Below are 21,331 nucleotides of genomic sequence, written 5' to 3' on the forward strand. Positions count from 1 at the left end.
GTTTCAAATGTTAATAGAACTGCTACAACGCTATAGCTGAACAGCACTCCCAAAAGGGATGGTGAGCCACCAGCAGCAGCTACAAGGACCACAGTCCTAACAGCCAATGTGAAACTGCTAGGGGACACACATGGGAGAGAAAAGATGAGGAGAAAGGAAGGAGAAGAAGAAGAAAAGTTGGTTTTTATATACCACTTTTCTCTACCCGAAGAAGTCTCAAAGTGGCTTACAATCGCCTTCCCTTCCTCTTCCCACATCAGAGAGAGGTGAGGCAGAGAGAGCCCTGACATTACTGCTCAGTCAGAACAGCTCTATCAGTGCTGTTGTGAGTCCAAGGTCACCCAGTGGGTTGCATTCGCCAGATTAGAAGTCCGCACTCCTAACCACTACACCAAGGTGGCTTAGAAGGACATGTGCAGAAAACTCCCTGTGTGGAAGCTGTGCCGCCAACCTGCATGTCTCTTCATTCACCGTGTCAATGAAGGAAAGCCGCATGGAGAGGGACACCGAATCACAGATAAATTAGGTGAAAACAAGGGACTTGATTGCTTACTACATGGCAGCTGTAACTCAGCCCACTGGAGTGCGGTGATCCCAATTGTGTCTTTGGGGATTAAACTGCAGGTGGACAACCAGACTTTGGGTAGAAGTGCCCTTTAAAGTTTCATCCACCTAATTTGATGAAGAAGAACACAAAAAAAGTGAGAAACCAGAAATGAAGAAAGAAGTACAGGAGTTACATCATTTGCCCAGCTGGGTTGCTTCCCCCCCTTCAGAGGTCACTTCCTGGCTTCTCTTTCATCATTTTGCAGTTGGTTTATAGCCAGCACACTCTCTCTTTTTCATTTCTTGTTACTTCTGCTCTCTGCCTGTTGAGGAAGAGCCAGCATTGTGTAGCATTTTAGACCGTCACACAAGAATCTCCGAGGCCTCGGTTCAGATCCTCCTCACTCTGCCATGAAGCTTGCCTGTTGACCTTGGGTCCATCACTCATTCCACCTCATTTACCTGATGGTATCTGTTGTGAGGACAGCATGGAGCAGGGGAGAACAATGTATGCCACCCTGATCTCCTTGAAGGAAGGGTGGGATAAATATATTAAATTACACATAAATAAATAAGGAACTTCACTTCCACCCCGACTTAATCTGATGACACGAGAATTCCAGATGGGCACCTGTGTTTGTCTGCGGCAGCAAAATAAAACAGGAGTTCATTGACTGCTTAAAGACTAACAGATTTCGTTCCAGCATAAACTTGCATGAGTCAGAGCTCACATATGCCTCTGATGAAGCAAGCGCAGACTTATGCATACTTCTGCTGGAATTAATTTTGTTAGTCTTTAAGGTGCCACCGGTCTGCTGTTTTGTTTTATCTGGCAACGTATCTCCCTGTTCAGCAACAGAACAGATACGGTTGCTTTTTGAGAAACTGGGGTTCCCCACCCTGGGACACACCTTCTTCATGCCTCCCTGACCTCCTTTGGCTCTGGCAGTTCAGCAAAATAGAAGATGGGTCAGCAAAGACAAATCCTGACAACATTTATCTACACAGTCTGACAGGTATGGGGATCTTGAGCCAGGTCATAGGAGTTGAGGTCATGGTAGGATATTAGCTGATGTCTTGGATTCCTAGAGCAGGGGCTTTCAGACTTTCTACATTCTGGGGATTTCTTCACTTTGACTAACTGCCAGGAAAAAGAGCCCATTGTGGAAGATTCTGGAGCATATTCTAAGGCAGGGGTCTTCAGCTTGCTGTAGTAGCTAGGATCCAGTTTGGTGTAGTGGCTAGGAGTGCCGACATCTAATCTGGTGAGCCGGGTTTGATTCCCCACTCCCCCACATGCAGCCAGCTGGGTGTGACCTTGGGCTCACCACAGGACTGATAAAGCTGTTCTGAGTGAGCAGCAATATCAGGGCTCCCTCAGCCTCACCCACCTCACAGGGTGTCTGTTGTGGGGAGAGGAAAGGGAAGGCAGGAATATCAGGGCTCTCTCAGCCTCACCCACCTCACAGGGTGTCTGTTGTGGGGAGAGGAAAAGGAAGGCGAATATAAGTTACTTTGAGACTCTTTCAGGTAGAGATCAGCGGCATATAAGAACCAACTCTTCTTCTCCTTCTCCTTCTTCTTTAAAAGATACCTGTAATTTGCTTGAGCTGCCTATAATTCCCTGGCTTCTGCAGAAAGCCGGATTCATCCCATTGAGGACTCAGGAAAAGATCTAGATCAGCTCTAGGCTTAAAAAAAAAAGGCTTTTGTTTCATAGAAATTTTGTGTGTGGGTGTGTGTGTGTGCGCTGCTTAGTTTCATTTCCAAGGTGGCCAGCAACCGGGAGAAAAAATATTACTAGGATGTTATTTAGGTGATGTTATTTATTCACATGCCATGAAAAGTTTCAGCTGCCCGTTTCCTCACATTTAAGCCTATAGGCTCAGCACTTTTTCTCCAGATTTTTTGTAATCCTGCATAATTTCTGGGTTGGTGCAAACTTAAATGGACTCCGGGGAATGGGAGAGGACAGGAAGGCCCGGAGGATCATTGTCCATGGGGGCGCGATGGGTCGGACACGACTTCGCACCTAACAACAACAATAATTTCTGTCTCACTTGCTAGTCTAGGCTGAATTTCTAGGACAGAACAAATGGAGGTAACTTGCTGTGGGAGGGAAGTAACTCAGAATATTACTCCATGTAAACAAAATGGTGGCAACAGATGTCTGAAGGTCATAGTCAATGCTCATAACGTGTTGGTCATGAATCTATGGTTCCTACCATTCTCCTGAACAAACCAAGTTACTGCATGCTCTAGAACACTCCCCATTCTCCACAGTGGTTAGTTGGGTTGACCAGCAGCAACTGATAAACCAGCAGGAGGAAACTATGGCCATTTTCATATAATGCAGCATAATGACATAATTGATTTTTGATGGAAATGCTCTCAGCATATTGGTGCTCTGTTTCCCAGCTCCCGGGGATTGCAGCCTGGCAACCGTAATCAGGAAGTAGCTTCTTTAGGAACTCCTAAAAGAGACAAAGAAGAGCTTGTAGAGTAGGGCTGCCACTTACTGGGCAATGCTGGGGGACTTCCAGTGATGTTCCCTGATCGTCCTCCCCAATGGAGCGAAGGGAGATAAATTGAGAGGAATGATCACTTCCTGTTTTGAAATAAGAAGCGATATCATGACCTTCTAGGATTTTCAAAATCTCTATGGTAAAATCCTAGAGGGTCATGATATCACTTCCTATTCAAAACAGGAAGTGACTTCCAAGAAGTCTCCCTCCCTAGTACTGCTTGGGATTGCCAGCCAAGGGCTGGCATCCCTACATGTAGAGGTAGGAACAGCTCTGTCATCAGCTCCTGAGGAAGTAGCTCTATCCTCTTCCTGCACTGTTGGCAGCAGCAACAGTGCAATCCTGAAACACTTTCCTGAGAGTATTCCCATTGAATGTACCTGAGTAGAATTCTGAGTAGACCTGCTTAAAATGGTACTGCAAATCTGCTATTCTAAGAATAGCAGACATTCTTGGGATATTTATCCCACAGTGGGTAAGCTCCCAAGCGTATGTGGATGAAGGATAAGGAATCCTTGTTCCATCCTGAAAATAAGAGTTAGTACATCTCTTTACAAGGTACTTTCCCCCAAACAGCATCTGTGCCTGCTGCTGATATGTGACACTACCCACAGGGAAAGAGCAGCAGGACCTGTCAAAGGGAAGGAGGCTACCACAGCCACTCAGCTGGGTAATTATCTTAAGCATATACATCTTGAACTGAGAAGGACACAGAGATAATTCTCTGCAAAGCCATTAGCACTAAGCACTTTCCAAAGGCACATTTAATACTAAAATCCAATATGCAGTGCACATTTTTGATCTGCAATTAATGATCTATTGTTTAATTCAATTAATTTCTTTTCCTGCCCCAATAAATAGCAACTTTCAGCAGCCAAGAGCTAACAGCTCCCACATAACAATGAGAGACTGGTAACGGAAAGGATAGATCCAAAGAAAGCTTATTGGAATTCCTCTTCCACATGAGTTATCTGCCCCGGGTTCAATGGAAAGTACTTCCACGGAGCGTCATGGCCGAGCAGAGATTGAATCTGGGCTTTCCTATTCCTAGTCATAGAATCATAGAATCATAGAGTTGGAAGGGGCCATACCGGCCATCTAGTCCAACCCCCTACGCAGGATCAGCCCTAAGCATCCTAAAGCATCCAAGAAAAGTCTGTAGCCAACCTTTGCTTGAAGACTGCCAGTGAGCTCACCACTTCCTTAGGCAGCCTATTCCACTGTTGAACTACTCTGACGGTGAAATTTTTTTTCCTGATATCCAGCCTATATCGTTGTACTTGTAGTTTAAACCCATTGCTGCGCGTCCTCTCCTCTGCAGCCAATGGGAACAGCATCCTGCCCTCCTCCAAGTGACAACCTTTTAAATACTTAACGAGGGCTATCATGTCCCCTCTCAACCTCCTTTTCACCAGGCTGAACATCCCCAAATCCCCCACTATATCCCTGTCCAACCACTATATCCTGGGTGGCCAAACTGTGGCTGTCCAGATGTCTATGGACTACAACTACCATGAGCCCCTGCCAGCAGACACTCATGATAATTGTGGTCCATGGACATCTGGAGAGCCACAGTTTGGCCACTCCTGCATTAAATAGTCCTACATCATTTGCTGCAACATAATATGGGTAGCTGTGCATCTACCCATAGTAATTTGAATGTTTAATGGCAGGGTTCAGTGGCCAGAGAAGCTCTGCGATAGGGAGGCATTCTGTGAAATGAGATTCTGAAGCAAACAGGCTTGGAAATGTCTAGAGTTCTGTTTTGCTAGAATCACTTCCCTTTTCTTCTCACCCTTTCACCTCGTCAAAAGGGAGGAACCCATTTATCTGTGTTGAAAATAAGGCTAGTTCCAGGCAATGGTTCTAATTTTGCTGGCCACTGCAAAGTTCTTTAAAAAAAAAAAGTTCAGTAACTATAATTTATTACTCTCTTTTCCATGTACAACTGTTAAGTATATGGGGTTGTATGTAAATCTCTGATAGCAAAGAGGCCCTTAACAGATTGAGATATTCCTAGAGAAATATCAAAGGCAAAGACTTGCATTATACTGGTCTCCTCTTAACCACCTCACCAAATTTCTAAAGGAAAGATTTGCTCATTCTAAGAAAATCTCACAATAACCTTTTAATGCTTTAAACAACAAGCAGTTCTGTAGGTTGGCTGTACTTCCATTAAAATCCTCATTTCATTCCTGGGACAGGAAGTCATCAATTTTTAATGTACCCTGAATGATATGGCCTGATTTTGGATTTTAGTTACCTCTAACTTTCTGTGCTTCAGTTAACCTGATCCTAACATAATGGCTTCAGGCAAGGTAATAAAGATTGAGTATTTAATAAGTTCTACTCAGTGTTGCCACGTCCCATACCACACTGTGTCAAGCTTCCCTGCCAAATTGTACAGAAGCCTACATACCTAATTCAGGGCCTTCCAGAGCTAGGATGGGGTCATAAGCAACTGTACCTGAATCCCTGATTGGCCAGGGCATCAGTTCAAAGACTTTCCTTAAAGAGGAAGCCCTAACTTCTCTCAGCAGAGGCTCTAGAAGGCCTAACTTCTCTCGGCAAAGATTTTCCTCTTAGATTTATTCCCCCTCCTCTGCTGTCTCCAATCCTCTCCTCTCCCCCCCCCTTAAAGAAAAGAAAGTAGCTCCTGCTGCACTTGGCTCCCATCCCCTCTCTGAGCTTCCCCAATCAAGTGCAGAACACTTTCTGTTTCAATGGGGAGCGGGGATAGAGGAAGACCTGAGTTCAAATCAATCTGAATTCAGCAGGATCCACAACGGAATAAACAAAATCATCCCAGGTGTCCCAGTCAGATGCCCTAAGATATGTTGGTGGGAGGGATCCTGGAATCCAACATGCACCGGATATCACTTCATTGTCCAAAGAGAGTAGCAGGCCTTGTTTCTGCTATTCATACTAGGACTGGCCTTACGGGGGGTGCCAGTTGCTCAGCAGGGCCATTGTTGCCAACCATTTTTCTCCTCTCTGTTCCTGAAGAAGACTCTGAGCACTTATTCGGGTTGCCAATATCCAGGTGATGACTGGAGATCTCCTGGGATTATAACTGGTCTATAGACAATAGAGATCATTTCAAGCTGGAGAAAATGGCTGCTTTGGAAGGTGGAATTTACAGCACGATATCCTATTGAAGTCCCTCCCCTCCTCAAACTCCACCCTCCACAGATTCCACCCCCAAAATCTGCAGGTCTTTCCCAACCCACAGCTGGCAACCCTAGCATTTAGTGTCCTGGCCTGAGCCCCATCCTCATGACCCTAACAGGACCTTGAGTCTAGCTGAAGACTTGAGAAACATTAAAAGTACACATCTGCAAACTCTCCAGTTTATCCCATCAGTGATCTTACTCTGTGTTTCCCTTCACCCCCTACCAGTTTCTCTAGGATTCTGCAAAAGGTTTGTGGCCCATCTGCATCCTGTGCCCATTTTGGGTTACACAAAGAGCAGGAATATTAGGCCTCTTCCTGTTCCACATGTTGTCTATTGCTTGAGGTCTCTGGTCACATGTTTGTTTTCAACCCTGTAGCCTTACATGCACTAGACAGAATGCCTTAGCTACTACTGGTAATATCTATTGTATCTTCACAGACTACACTTGGGGGAGGTGTTTGAATCATGAAATATCAGAGCTTGGCTTCATCATACTCATGATGTGAAAGTAGCCAGATTTCTTTGTTTTCAAAGGTACAAATTGGTTTAGGTCCCAGTTGGGGATGGACATCCTTTTACCAGCATGTAAACATTTTTTTAGCTACTTGTCCGAGGCTAACGTGCACTCAGCTGACCTGGATAGCCTGGTCTTGTCCAATCTCAGAAGCTACGCTTTATTTGCTTTGGCTAGTAGATGGGAGACATCCAAGGAATACCAAGGTCATGATGTGAAGGCAGGCAATAACCAACCACCTCTGGATGTCTGTTGCCTTGAAAACCTTACAGGCTCACCATAAGTCACCTTCAACAATATGCACCCAGGTCTCATGACGGTTACCTACCTCCGATGCTTCCAAAAACTATTAGAATGTTCCCGACAGGAAGTCTTCCCTTCCCCAGTAGAGTAGCAGAGGTTTTGGCAATATCTTTTTATGCTTTAAATGCCAAATGATTCCGACTTCCTAACAAATAAATTTATTTTTATTCCTTGCCTGCACATTCACAACCTCTGTGCTGTGCCATGCTTTACTAGAGAGAATTTTTTAAAATTTACTAGAGAGAGATTTGGGTGTCCTAAGTTCACATAGTGTGTTATGGAAGAACTTATATCTTCAATATTTCAACCAAAAGGGGAAAAACTTAAGACTGTGATATGGAATCTCTTGTCGCTTTGCTCAGCACTACAGGGATTTATGTGCCAACTAATTAGAAGAGCATCAAAACTGCTAGTATTTATGACCACCGTATGAAATTTAGGCAAAGCACTGAAATATTGCAGTTAGTTAAGTATGTCTGAATTATAGAAGGATGTCATAAAATGGATACATTTACTAGGAAATGCACTCTGTTTATTAGGGGAAGAAAAACAATTACAACAGCTCTCATCTATTTCCATAATTTGCCTTGCTGTGATCATATATATAATAGCAGAGCTTGGGGGCGAAGGCGAGGAAGGTGTGGAGCCAATCAGGCACTGGGAGTATGTAATCCTATTGGTGGGCCCCGCTGTCCCCCTGGCCCAGCCAAGCTCTGCCAGGATGGAAGGAGGGAGGACATTGGAGGAGGTGGAGAAGGGGGCATCAAGGTGGGCGAGTGGGCCCAATCAACCAGCTCTTGGCCCCCCCTTGTCAGTGGCCCCTTACCTTTTCCCTAGCACCCTGTCTCTCTGGAGGAGACCTCCTCAGGCACATGGTACAGCCTTCACCCCCCCAGTTACCACTCCTTTGTGGCCACCCTGCTTCCTTTCTGGACGCAGGTGTGTTTTCCTTATATGCATCAATGCTCACCAGCTAGCACCCATTGCATTTCAGCATGCAATAGGCTTTTACTACTAATAACTGATGTCTTTTTAAACAGAGCTTCTGCCTAAAATATTGACCAATTACTATGTACACACACACACACAAACGACAGGGTTGTACATAACCTTAATCCCTGACATTTTATGGTTGGCTCTACTTCCTGCAGCAGCCATTTTGTGATTCTGTCCACAGCCCTTCCCAAGATGCCCCAAGTTCAAAAAGATTGGGGGCTCCATTGTAAGCCCAAACAGGCCTCATAAAAGGGCTCGCAGGACCTCACTGCTTCGTGGATCGGGCCCCGCGTCACACTCTTCTGCTTTCCCTGCATCGCTGCCTCTTTTTCCCAGCAAGCTGCAGCAGATAATGAAGTCTGAACACGTATAAAATGCTTTAAATGAGGATCTTGCCTTTGATTTCTTGTACGTTTGGCAAGCTGCCTTTTCCTCCCAATTACCATGTACTATATTTTAGTGATTACTCTTTGTACTGAAGGGGAGGGGGGGAGTGAAGGACTATGTGAAGGGGTAGAGCCATGAGGGAAATGATCACACATTTTCTTGCGTGTAGGTGGGGGGGATGTTATGGATTAAGTTGCAAAGTATTTTAAGTGCATCAGGGTTTCCCCCCCCCCCCTGCTTTGTGAAGATTCTATCGCTCCACTGGAGAAAAACACAGATGCTCGCCTCATTCACCACAAAGATGGTCCAAGTATGTGTCGGATGTAACTGGGCTGAATAAACCACCCTGTTCTTCCTCCCCCGCCAGGCTATTCTCAGCCTTCAGCATCTTTCTTTTTTTCCCATAAATTCATGGAGCACAACTTAATCTGATTTACTATTTCTGAATTGTCAGAGAAAAATGCTGAATGCGCTCCAAATTATTTGGGAGTCATGCACACGGTGAGGCCTGTTTAATCCACTAGGGCCTGATTCTCAGCAACGAGAGAGCTTTGATAGGGTAGCCATGACCGGTGACTACAGAGACAGAGCTTTGACCCCGAAGTCCCCGAGTAAAAACTCCACACAGGCATGTTACTCATTAGGAAGCTTCAAGCTGGTTTCTCAGTCTCAAATCTGCAATGGGAGAGCTCTAATGGTCTGCCGTACAGGTTTGTTCTGAGGACTGCTGAGCATACAAAAGGAAAGCTCTAAACCACCATATAATTTCTAAGTATTATCTAGTGTTACAAAAATCCGGGCTCTAGGATTCCATGATGCTTGCTGGAGAGAGGAGTTGGGCTGAACCAGACAGGATGCTGGGAGTTTTGTGAGCAGAACCCAAGACTATGACATTCATTCATTCATTCATTCATTCATTCATTCATTCATTCATTCATTCAATTTCTATACTGCCCTCCCATTCAACTCAGGGCGGTTTTACATGAAACGCCGTGAGCATGCATCATAATCACAACACAACAATTCCAACAGTGGTTCCAATATTAATAGCGTATTACAACAGATTCAAATGAACAACAACTTTAACAAGAATTCGTAGGGAGGTCAGTTTGGTTCAGGACATGGAGGGGGGTGTCTGGCGGGGAACCAGTGGATGTTGTTGGGTCAGTCAGTCTCAAGCAAATGCCTGGTGGAGGAGCTCCCTTTTGCAGGCCCTGCAGAATTGTGGGAGTTCAGACAGGGCCATGATCTCTTCAGGGAGATCGCTCCACCAGGTGGAGGACAGGACAGAGAAGGCTCTGGCCCTTGTTGAGGTGAGGGGGGAAATAAACCTTTTGCCACTGTGTTCTTTTCCTCAACTGCAATATGTGAAAAATAAATTGTTCAGAAGGGCATTTTTATAAAGGAATAGGCTTATTTTAATAACTGTTAAAAAAGGTTAATTTAATGACAATAAATCTAATTATTAGTGTGGCTCCCATCTGTACATACTTAAATCCAGCGACTTGGGCAATGGACAGATGAGATAAGTTTGCAGAAAAATACAAAATCTTTGAAAAAAAAGAACGAGGGGTTAAGTTCCTCAATCATAAAAGGAGCACTGGTAGCTTTAAGAAACAAATGGCCCATGTGGCTGTTGCTAGGCAGCCACAGGAGTATTGACTGCTTTCAAGCCTTGGTTTCTTTCAGGAAAAGGCAGAAGAGGTCAGGGCCTTTTCCCGGACTGTTGTAACCTTTAAAGGAGGACTTTTCAGGGCAGACCTGGCAACAACCACCAGACAACTTGATACCATGTGACTTGCCCAACTCGGCCAATGCCAGCTGCTTGCTATAGTACAATACCAGCCATCCCTTGAAAGGGAGGGATAGTGGTTACAGTTTCTGTCTATGACCTGGGAGACCCGGTTCAAATTTCCACTCTGTTCTGGAAGCTCACTGAATGACTTTGAGCCATGCTCATACTCTTGGCCTAACCTAACTCAAAGGGTTAGGAGGATATTAGAATGATGTGAGATGATTTGGATCTCAATTATAGAGAAAGGCAGGATATAAATGAAGAAAATAATAAATATGAAGATTGGGGAACAGATAAAAGGTAGGTAGGTGGGAGGATGGAAGGAAAGAATGAAGCAGAGAAAGGTGAAGATATGAGGGCTGTCAGAAGATGGGAAGGAGGAAATAGTGTGGGGATGCAGAGGGAAGTGAGTCTCACAGGCCTCTGCAGGTTTCCCTCTGTAGTGCCTGGCTCAGCCAGAGCTATGCAAGTAGGCTGTAGTTTTCCCATGCAGAGGCTACCAGGAGGAGGAAAGGCGGAAAAACTGGATACAGGGTATGGCTGGTGGGTAGGAAGGAGGGAAAAAAGCAGGGATATCGGAGAGGATATAAGGGAAGGGAAAAATGAAACTGCAACCAAAGGGAAAATGAGATGGCCCCAGCAAATTCATGCATGTTCCTTACTTCTTTTTAATCCCACCTTTCTCATTGAGTCTCAAGGCAGATTACATGGTGCTAGATCATTTATATCAACAGGAATGGGACAGCCAATAAACAATACAATAGAGGTGTTAATTGCTAAAATTTGAACATGAGCCAAAACCTGATTGGGCATAAGCATTAGCATAACACAGTAAATGGTGCAGGAATTACATGGTGGGATCACACTTATCGCAACAAATAGTATGTACTGGAGACTGTCCACAATCTCTATCCCTTTACCAAAACATTGTTCTGAAATGCATTTCATTAACCTATTGTCCTATTACCTGTGTAAAAGGTCATGCTGAATAATTCAGTCTTTGCACAGTTTGTGGAAAGCCAGGAGGGTGGGACCCTTCCTGACTTCAGCAGACAGGCCATTCTATAAAGTGTATATGTGTGTGTTTACAACAGGATACACATGTTCAGGCAGTTGTTGATTTTTGTCTACTTGAAGGGCAGCATCTGCAGTACCCCCTTCTCAAATGAGTAAATCTACCATGGTGGAGCATAGGGGGAAATGCAGGCCCACAGATATCTGGAGCCCAGGCTATGAAGGGCTCGGTATGTGATGGTCACCACCTCTTTGAGAGGTTGCGAGAAAGTGCCGGGAGTTAGTGATTGATTTATGATATAGGTCAAGGGCTCATTTATGTGTTCCTTGAATAATTTTAGTGGGCAGGATGGACAAGGATCCATCCCTTCACAGATCTCCCCATCATGGTAACTGGGTCAAATAGTCTACAAGAAGACCAGATGAAGTGTTTGTAGACAGAGCGGGGGGGGGGGGGGGGAGAGAACATTGTTTATTGGATCTATTTTACAGGTTTTTATTGCATTGTTTTCTAATTCTGTCATCTGCCCGATTCTTTCAGTCAGCAAGGTCAACGATAAATGAAGTAAATAACTATCTTTAAACCGCCCGTGGCGCCACGGGCGCCACAGACTATATAATTTGGTAAGGGGGGTAGAGGTGGGATTAGTCCGTGATGAGGAAGGGTCCGGATTGGACCCTTCCTCACGACAGACAATTGGAGGGACCAATCGGCAGGCGCGAAGCGCCTGCCGATTGGCCCCTCCGATTCCCAGCTCCAGGAACTGTGAGCCACGCACAGCGCGGCTCGCAGTTCCTCCCGGCCTGACGCAGTGAGAGGCGCGAAGCGCCTCTCGCTGCGTCAGGCCACCGACCCATGGAGCCCCCGATTCCCAGCTGAAGGAATTGCGAGCCGCGCACAGCGCGGCTCGCAGTTCCTCCTGGCCTCTCGCGGCGAGAGGTGCGAAGCGCCTCTCGCCGCGTCAGGGCGCCGACCCAGGGAGCCCTCGGCAGTCGCGTTGAGTCAAACATATGGGTATCCATAGCAATACCCTGGGGCAGGGGTAGTCAAACTGCGGCCCTCCAGATGTCCATGGACTACAATTCCCAGGAGCCCTTGCCAGCATTCGCCAGTGAATGCTGGCAAGGGCTCCTGGGAATTGTAGTCCATGGACATCTGGAGGGCCGCAGTTTGACTACCCCTGCCCTGGGGTCATGTCAGAACAGGAAAATGGCAAGAATCAGATACATAAACCTTCACTCCTCTCATGCTATGGTTAATTCATGTTAGAGAGCCAGCTTGGTGTGGTGGCTTCCTGCTCCTCCACATGCAGCCAGCTAGGTGACCTTGGGCTTGTCACAGCCCTGATAGAGCTGTTCTGACTGAGCAATCATATCAGGGCTCTTTCCACATCACCTACCTTACAGGGTGTTTGTTGTGGGGAGAAGAAAGGGAAGGCAAATGTAAGCCACTTTGAGACACCTTCACGGTAGAGAAAAGCGGCATATAAAAAACAACCCTTCTAGAGCCCGCCACATTTGGAGGGGCAGCAGGAACAACACCAGGATTTTAATTTCCAATATTTCCACTTTTCATCTCGTTTTGCCTGTGGTTTCATTGAACTGCTCACAAGCTCAAGGCACTCATTTGTTAACTTAATAATCTATACAACCCTCCTGTAAAGTAGGCCTCTGTATTATACCTTTTGGCACCCAGGAGCTGGGAGAAGTGTCTTGCCTAAGGCTACCCAGAGAGGTTGTTGTGGCTGAAGCAAGCTATGAATGAAGAACTTCTGGCTCACAGTTTTAGCTGCTCTATCACACCAGGTGTTGTTGTTGTTTTTTTAAGGGTAAAGAGAGCTGCTTTGATAGCTTTATTGAACTGCCAAAGTGCTTTCCACTCTCCATCAAAAGCTCTCCCTGTGCCAGTTTTTGTTTGGCCAGTCTTCCAGCCTGGGACACTTGCAGAAGGGATAGCTAAATAAATCCACATGCCTTAATTGTTTGAGAAAAGAGGGTCAGAACTCTACAAAACAGGTTGCTGCTTTTCCCATAGCAGTTATCCCTGTGAAGACATTCATTTCTAAAAGAAATTGTTATCTTTTATCAGTTGGCTTCCCGCTGAGTTTGTTATGTCTTCCCATGAGTTCCTCTTGCCAGGAAATGTATAAACTCAGAACACTTTTTAATAGCGCCACAAATCCAAAACGATACTAGATAAAGACTAGTTCCGTTTCAGCTTGATCTCTCCAGATAAGGGTGTGTGGCTCCCCCAAAATCAAGTGACTGGTTAAAACGGAAGGCACCAAGTTCTAGCTGAGACCAGCCTAGAGCTGCCAACATCCTGGAGTATAAAGATGTTGGAAATTATAACATGATATACAACTGGAATCTTTTGTGGCAGGGTGCGGCTCTTAAAGAGCTCTTACGCATTCATTCGGAGCGCTCCCTAACCTGCAGTGCTGGTACAGTGTGGTGGCTCAGCCACAAATCACAAAACTCCAGGTACTTATCTCGCCTAGACATGAACAGAGTGGGTGGTCTTATGGAGGCAACACTCCCAGGTTGATGCTAAGTGGTTACACCCGCCTAAGCCTGTTGACTTTAATGGATTTAGAAAGGTGTAACATTGCTTAGGATCGCTCTGTGTTGGTCTAACATGTAGGTTGCTGTAAGTTTCCCTGAGATCGTGGAATATGGCAGGGATAAGCACTACAAGTTTGAAGTATGTTACTCACTCTTCAGGCTTAAATGGAAGCGGGTGAGGAACACTAGAAGCAAAAGATGAACGAAGAAAACAGCGAGAGGACTGCCAAGTGTGAAATGATGTCGACACGCTACAATATATCGCGCTGAACCATGCAGCACTAATCACGCTACTTTTGCCATTGTGCGGAATGAGCCTGACCTTTAGCATTCTGCAGTTCTTGAGAGCTCTACATCCCCATGACAATGAACTGCTTATACTAATGCAAGTTCTAATTTTACTATTTATTTGTCCACATTTTCTTGTAAGGAAAGGTGATCTGGAAGTTTTTAACCAAATACGTTTTTAAAAAATGCCTGCCTTTCTCTCTAAGGGTTTTAGGGTGGCTACAAAGGATCCAAACCATCATGAACACTGAAGGAAAATGCCACCAAGTTGCAGCCAGGCTTTTAAAGGCCAGAAATGTTGAGAGGTGGGTTGCTACTGCCTGCCTCTGTGTTGTAACTTCCTTGGTGGTTTCCTATCCAAGGACTAACCAAGGCCAGCTCTGCTTCGCTTCTGAGATCTGATGGGCCATCCGGGCCAGAGCAACAAGGGTTGTAAATGAAGTTATTTCCCTTTGATGATCCAAGGGAAGGAAATAGCCTTCTGCAAATTGGCCATTTAAGCCCATACGATGCCCTCTCAAATCGATTTGAAACCCGTTCCTTATCACAAGGTTGCCAACCTCAGTTAGGTTGAGGACCTCCCAGTATTACAACTGATCTTCGGAGTATAGAGATCAGTTCCCCTGGAAAAACTACTACTTTGAAGGGAAAGCTCTAAAGCAGGGGTAGTCAAACTGCGGCCCTCCAGATGTCCATGGACTACAATTCCCAGGAGCCCTTGCCAGCATTCGCCAGCGGATGCAGGCAAGGGCTCCTGGGAATTGTAGTCCATGGACATCTGGAGGGCCGCAGTGACTACCCCTGCTCTAAAGCGTCATAGCCCCAATGAGCTTCCTCCTGGCTGCAAGCTCCAGCCTCAAGTCTCCAGGACTGTCCCAACACTGAGTTGGCAATGCTGTCCACAGACGGTGAGGTTATGACAAGCACTTCCAAATGGACATGGACAGTGGGGTGCTCAAGGCCACAATGTTGAGATTCGGCTCAGTTGGTTGCTTGAAGGATCAGAGCAGCACGCAAATGTAACAGCGTTTTGAAAAAAAATACACGACACAACCCCATGGCATGTTTGAGCAGGTGGTTTAGCAAGTAATGGAATGTGGTTGAGCAGAAGAAAGGAGGTTTGCTCGTCTCCATCCCAAACTACTGTCATAAAGTACCGGTAAGAAGCTTGGAGACAAGATTTTTCCCCACTTTCTGGTACAAAAATGCATTGCATTGATTGGTTGGTAATTGCAATCAGAGAAAGATGGACTGTGTTCCGTAAACAGGATACAAAAAAGAACCAACTTCTCCCCCCCCCCGAACCCTGACCACCATATTTAAATAGAGAGGGCAATTAATAGTACAAATTCTTTTCTTCCTTTTTTTATATAGATTTTTATTTTTCATTTATAGAAGAAACAGAGTATATATATATATATATATATATATATATATATATATATATATATATATATATATATATATATATATATATATATATATATATATATATATATATATACACATACACACATACATACATACACACACACACACACACATACATACATACATACATACATACATACATACATACATACATACATACATACATATATATATATATATATATATATATATATATATATATACATACACACATGCATACATACATACATACATACATACATATATATATATATAAAGAATAAATTGTTATACATTATACAAGTTATACTCTTGTATCGCATTAATACAGAATGAATTATTTTATCCCTGTTTAATTTATTTTCTCAGATAGTTTAAGTAGGGGCCCCATTGTTCTTGAAAATCTTCTGTCTTTCCGTTGACTAACAGTGTCAGTTTAGCCATTTTGGCCAGGTCTGCCAGACAATAGTACAAATTCTGACTGAGTTGCATGGTGTTATAAACATGTGGATGGAATTTATGTGCATGGAAACAAATGATATCGAATGTAGTGTCTAGGGTTTTTTACAGGCCATCTCAAGGTACTTGTTAGCTTCCTCTCTTGACAAGAATACAAAGTTAGAATGGGGAGGATTTGCAACTTACTAGTAACGTAAATGCGCACAAATAAAAAAGTTTCCCATATAAAGGTAAAGGTATCCCCTGTGCAAGCACCGAGTCATGTCTAACCCTTGGGGTGACGCCCTCTAGCGTTTTCATGGCAGACTCAATACGGGGTGGTTTGCCAGTGCCTTCCCCAGTCATTACCGTTTACCCCCCAGCAAGCTGGGTACTCATTTTACCGACCTCGGAAGGATGGAAGGCTGAGTCAACCTTGAGCCGGCTGCTGGGATTGAACTCCCAACCTCATGGGCAGAGCTTTCAGACAACATTTCTGCTGCCTTACCACTCTGTGCCACTGGCTTATTCAGAACTGTCAGGCAAAAGTTTGCAGCAGGGCAAGAGTCCACTTGTTGAAATTCGCTTGGCAAATTATAAGAATATGCTAATATCATTTTCTTGGAGCTGCACTTGGGGTACAACAGTCCTTAACTGAGCATTATATTATCTTGGGGTGAAGACATATAATATTTGAAAAATGGGTTGGGGGTAGTATGCTTTGAAACATTTAATAATATTGCTTTCTGTTCACGAGAACCAGCTTTGTGGTTAAGAGCGGTGGTCTCTAATCATGAGAACTGGTTTGATTCCCCACTCCTCTTCCACATGAAGCCTGCTGGGTGATCTGAGGCCAGTCAGTTCTCTCAGAGCTCTCTCGGCCTCACCTACCTCACAGTATGTCTGTTGTGGGGAGAGGAGGGCAGGTGGTTGTCAGCTGCTTTGAGACTCCTTCAGGTAGTAAAAGGCAAGGTACATAAACCCAAATGTCACTAACCCAAGATCACCCAGCTGGCTGCATGTGGAGGAGGAATGAGGAATTGAGATTAGAGGCCACCGCCCTTAACCACTATACCAAGCAAGCTAAAGGTCACTTGCCATTTTGTGGTTCTCAGGATGAAGTTACAAAAATAATGTCTCCACACTCCAAAACTGAAGATAGGCAGATGGATAGAGACTGTACCACATCTTTTAACATGCATTGAATCAGTGGCTGGCCTAGTAACCACTTCCTCCCTAAATCCATAAACATGATTTATTTATTTATTTGATTTTCAAATTTCTATACCGCCCCTCATGACACGTTGTGACCGAGTCCTGACAGGATGGTGACACAAATGTAAATGAGAAAATGGTATTTCCCTTGCAGCCTCCCATACCTGAAGTTCACATTCCCACCAGGGGTTTCTATGTTTAGAGTCAGAAAAGGGAACTTCTTCCCTTAAAGGTGCCCTTTGTCATTATTAGATTTGAAGGAAACAGTTGGTGGCTGATCATTCTATCTGGCAGATTCTGCAAAGTACACCCCATTACAATTTTGTGCTTGTGTTTTCCCCCCTCTGTTGGGTGTGTGTGTGTGTGTGTGTGTGATTAAGAAACAACTACAGGATTAAACAGAGCTTCTTGTGGTGCAGAGTGATAAGGCAGCAGACATGAAGTCTGAAAGCTCTGCCCATGAGGCTGGGAGTTCGATCCCAGCAGCCGGCTCAAGGTCGACTCAGCCTTCCATCCTTCCAAGGTCGGTAAAATGAGTATCCAGCTTTCTGGGGGGTAAACGGAAATGACTGGGGAAGGGAATGGCAAACCACCCCGTATTGAGTCTGCCATGGAAATGCGCAGGGGTAGTCAAACTGCGGCCCTCCAGATATCCACGGACTACAATTCCCACAAGCATTCGCTGGCAGAGGCTTGTGGGAATTGAAGTCCGTGGACATCTGGAGGGCCGCAGTTTGACTACCCCTGTGCTAGAGGGTGTCATCCCAAAGGTCAGACATGACTCGGTGCTTGCGCAGGGGATACCTTTACCTTTACAGGATTAAACATCTTCTCCCCAGTATTCCTACTCCGGTACAGTTCACAACCTCCATTGTAGCTGTTTTGAACAACAAAGAAAAATGTCCAGAGATCTCCGTACAAATATAGTAGATCAGGAGCCTTTAATTCCACTGTTTTTCCCCTCACGTATTCTGCTGATGAATACTGAAATAGATATGAAAATAAAGCCGGCATTGGCAGGAAATATTCTTCCCCCATCTGATGCTGTCTAGCCAAGGAAGGCATATAACATGGTGGCAAATGGGAGGGAGGGGGGGATGATGACAGGAATTCATAGTTAAGGGGTTGGCAGCAGACTTTGTGATTGTGTACTCAGCCCCTCCCCGTTTCCTTTCTGGAGAAATGTCCATCTCCCATCTTAACCAAGATGATGGAAATGTCAGCTATAGTTAACATTAACTAGTATCCTTCTTCAGGTCTGAAGTTGGTCAGAAGTTCTGGGCCCATTCTGCACAGATAATGCACTTTCAATGTGCTTTTGCAGCTGGAAATTCCTGTGTGGAACAGGAAAATCTTCTGAAGGGCATTGAAAGTGCATTATCTAACGTGTGCGGAATTGTTAATATTTGTTCATGTGAATAAAGCCTTCTGAAGGTGCCACCATACAAATGTGAAAGATCCCCAACTGCGCAGCCACACAAATTATCTGTGGTGGCTTCCCACCTTTGGAATGGCCTCCCACACTTCCATTAAACCGCAGAATGTGCCAAGCAGAAGTTTTTATAAAGGGATCAGAATTGCAATATAATGGAACCCTCTGGGAGGGTACTTTGATAAATGGATAGTAGTCCAATAAATATTTATTATAGGGATCCTCTTACTTTTACTGCACTGTCTTCTACCTTTGTAATCCCACTTTCTGCAGTGTTTATGGCAGGCTTTCTCAACCAGGGTTTCAGGATACCCTGGGGTTTCTTGAGGGCCCTGGAAGGGTTTCCCAAATGGGTGGGAATTACATAATTTTAATATATATATATTTTAAAGTGTTAAACATTTACTGGGTGATATGACCATATATAGTCCCTGGAGAAGAGCCTAATGCTGAGAGCGATTGAGGGCAAAAGAAGAAGGGGATGACAGAGAATGAGGTGGCTGGATGGAGTCACTGAAGCAGTCGGTGCGAGCTTAAATGGACTCCGGGAATTGGTAGAGGATAGGAAGGCCTGGGGGATCATTGTCCATGGGGTGGTGATGGGTTGGACACGACTTCGCACCTAACAACAACAACAACAATATGGTCATGTTGACCCGGCCTCCCTCCCAAAATGGCCAACGATGACCATGGAGGGGTTGGGAAGGGGAGGGGTCCCTGGAGGGCATGTACATAGCTCTGCTTCCCTATTCTACACAATTGCTCTACTTCTGGGGTTTCTGGAAGACTGAAGAATGTTTCAGGAGGTTCTCAATGGTAAAAAAAAGTTGAGAAAGGCCGGTTTATGGTATTCTTTGCCATATACAATTTGTTGTTAGCATTATTTTGTAGTTCTGTAAGATGAGTTGTACTGTGTTTTTCATTTGATGTTAAATACTGCCTGACTGTTTGGTTTTATAATCTGCAGTCCACGTTGAGGGTTAGGAAGAGTGGCAATCTATAAATAAATAAATAAACAAATAAACAAATAAATAAATAAATAAATAAATGTATGTGTATGTGTATGTATATATGTATGTGTGTGTGTGTGTGTGTGTGTATATATATATATATATATATATATATATATATATATATATATATATATATATATATACACAACAAATAAATAAAAATAAGCTGAAGTGGACCCCTTAACCACAACAGTGGGCACCTTTAACCCTAGATATGGTTGCCAACCTCTAGGTGGTGGCTGGAGATACCCTGAGATTACAGTTAATCTCCAGGCAACAGAGATCAGTTCGCCTGGAGAAAATGGCTGCTTTGGAAGTTGGACACTATGGAATTATTGAAGGCCCTTTCCAAATTCCACCCTCCTCAGGTTCTACCCCCTAAATCTCCAGGAATTTCCTGGGGATTCCAGGAATGAGGCAGCACCAAGCCAACGTGGCAGAACAGACTATTATGTTGGAGGAATATCAGGCATCAAATTTTGGAATGCTGACCCAAGTTAAAACCCCTTGCAAATAGAAAGCCTGCATCCAAATGCTACTTTGGTAATTTTCAGGGTATGCTTTTTTAATGGAACAAACTGTCCACAACCGGAACCCAGCGTCTCCAGTCCCTTCTTCCACCACAGCATCCTTACCACTTCATTCTTCTATATGTGCAAATAAGTTCTTAGCTATGGAGGGCAGGAAAGGGAGGGGGGTCGTGTGATTCCAAGCACAGGTTCACGGTTTCTTGCATTACATCTGCATTGGATCAGTGAAAGAAGAGAGCAGCCAGAAGTGGAACAAATGTGGAACCCGTAGATCTTAGGTCTCCCTGATCTAATGCTGATCTTCCCTTTCAGATTCCAGGACACATGGCTGCTTTGCCTGAGCTTGTCGGCACATGCCTCCTGCCATCTGCATTTCACCCTCCTCCTTGGCCATTTGCCTCCATGCCATCTAGTTTATTGACTTGATTCATGTTGTCATTAAACACAACCCATACCTCTCACGTTTCCCTGGGGCATTCCAACTTGCTGGTGCTGGTTCCCCTCAGCTCCCCTGGTCAGGAGTGGCTCACAGGGGGCTCTCTGCTTTCACATCGGACTGCCTTGGCCACCATTGAGTGAGAAGTGGATCTTAATGTTAACACATCCATCAGTGGCTGTCACTCGCTACAGCTGACACACTAAGATGCGAGGATTCCTCCGCCGTAGTCGGGGGGTTTCCTTGCCTAACCATCTAGAGCAGGGTAGTCAAACTGCAGCCCTCCATGGATTACAATTTCCATGAGGCCCTGCCAGCGAATGCAGTTTGACTACCCCTGATCTGGAGCACTGGAGACTTACAGGGCAATTCCGCACATTGAAAAGAATAGTGTTATGCCAGGGAAAGTTCATGTCACTATTAAAAATCCCGCCATTTCTCGCCTTCTTGCTCTGCCGCTTTTTTCTCCCGCTTTCTCCCGGTTCCTGGCACTCTCTGGGAGTACCCATTGCTGCGATCCTGGGGTGCCCACCTTATACTGCTGGTGGATGTGATTTGAGACTCAGCCGGACAGGGGGGCAATGGCACAAGGCTTGCAGAGACCTGGTGGGGTGTGTGTGTGTGTGTGTGTGAGTGAGAGTCAGAGAGAGGCAGCCAGGTCCATGGTCCATGAGCTGCAGAGCCTTCCCGAGCAATTTGTTGTGAGGATAAAATGGCGGAGAGAACAATGATATGTAAGCGGCTTTGGT

At 44.9% G+C, this 21,331-nt stretch overlaps 1 long non-coding RNA gene across 1 annotated transcript; it reads left to right on the forward strand.

Annotated features, from left to right (window-relative positions):
- Window positions 1-1,368: 1,368 nt before the first annotated feature.
- On the forward strand, window positions 1,369-20,775 carry LOC143831367 (uncharacterized). Its single transcript, XR_013228850.1, has 3 exons — window positions 1,369-1,562; window positions 14,315-14,413; window positions 20,459-20,775. It is a non-coding gene; the product is annotated as an uncharacterized LOC143831367 (long non-coding RNA).
- The last annotated feature ends 556 nt before the right edge of the window (window positions 20,776-21,331 follow it).

This window comes from Paroedura picta, chromosome 3, assembly GCF_049243985.1.
Source record: "Paroedura picta isolate Pp20150507F chromosome 3, Ppicta_v3.0, whole genome shotgun sequence".
In the NCBI taxonomy this organism is placed as follows: Eukaryota; Metazoa; Chordata; class Lepidosauria; order Squamata; family Gekkonidae; genus Paroedura; species Paroedura picta.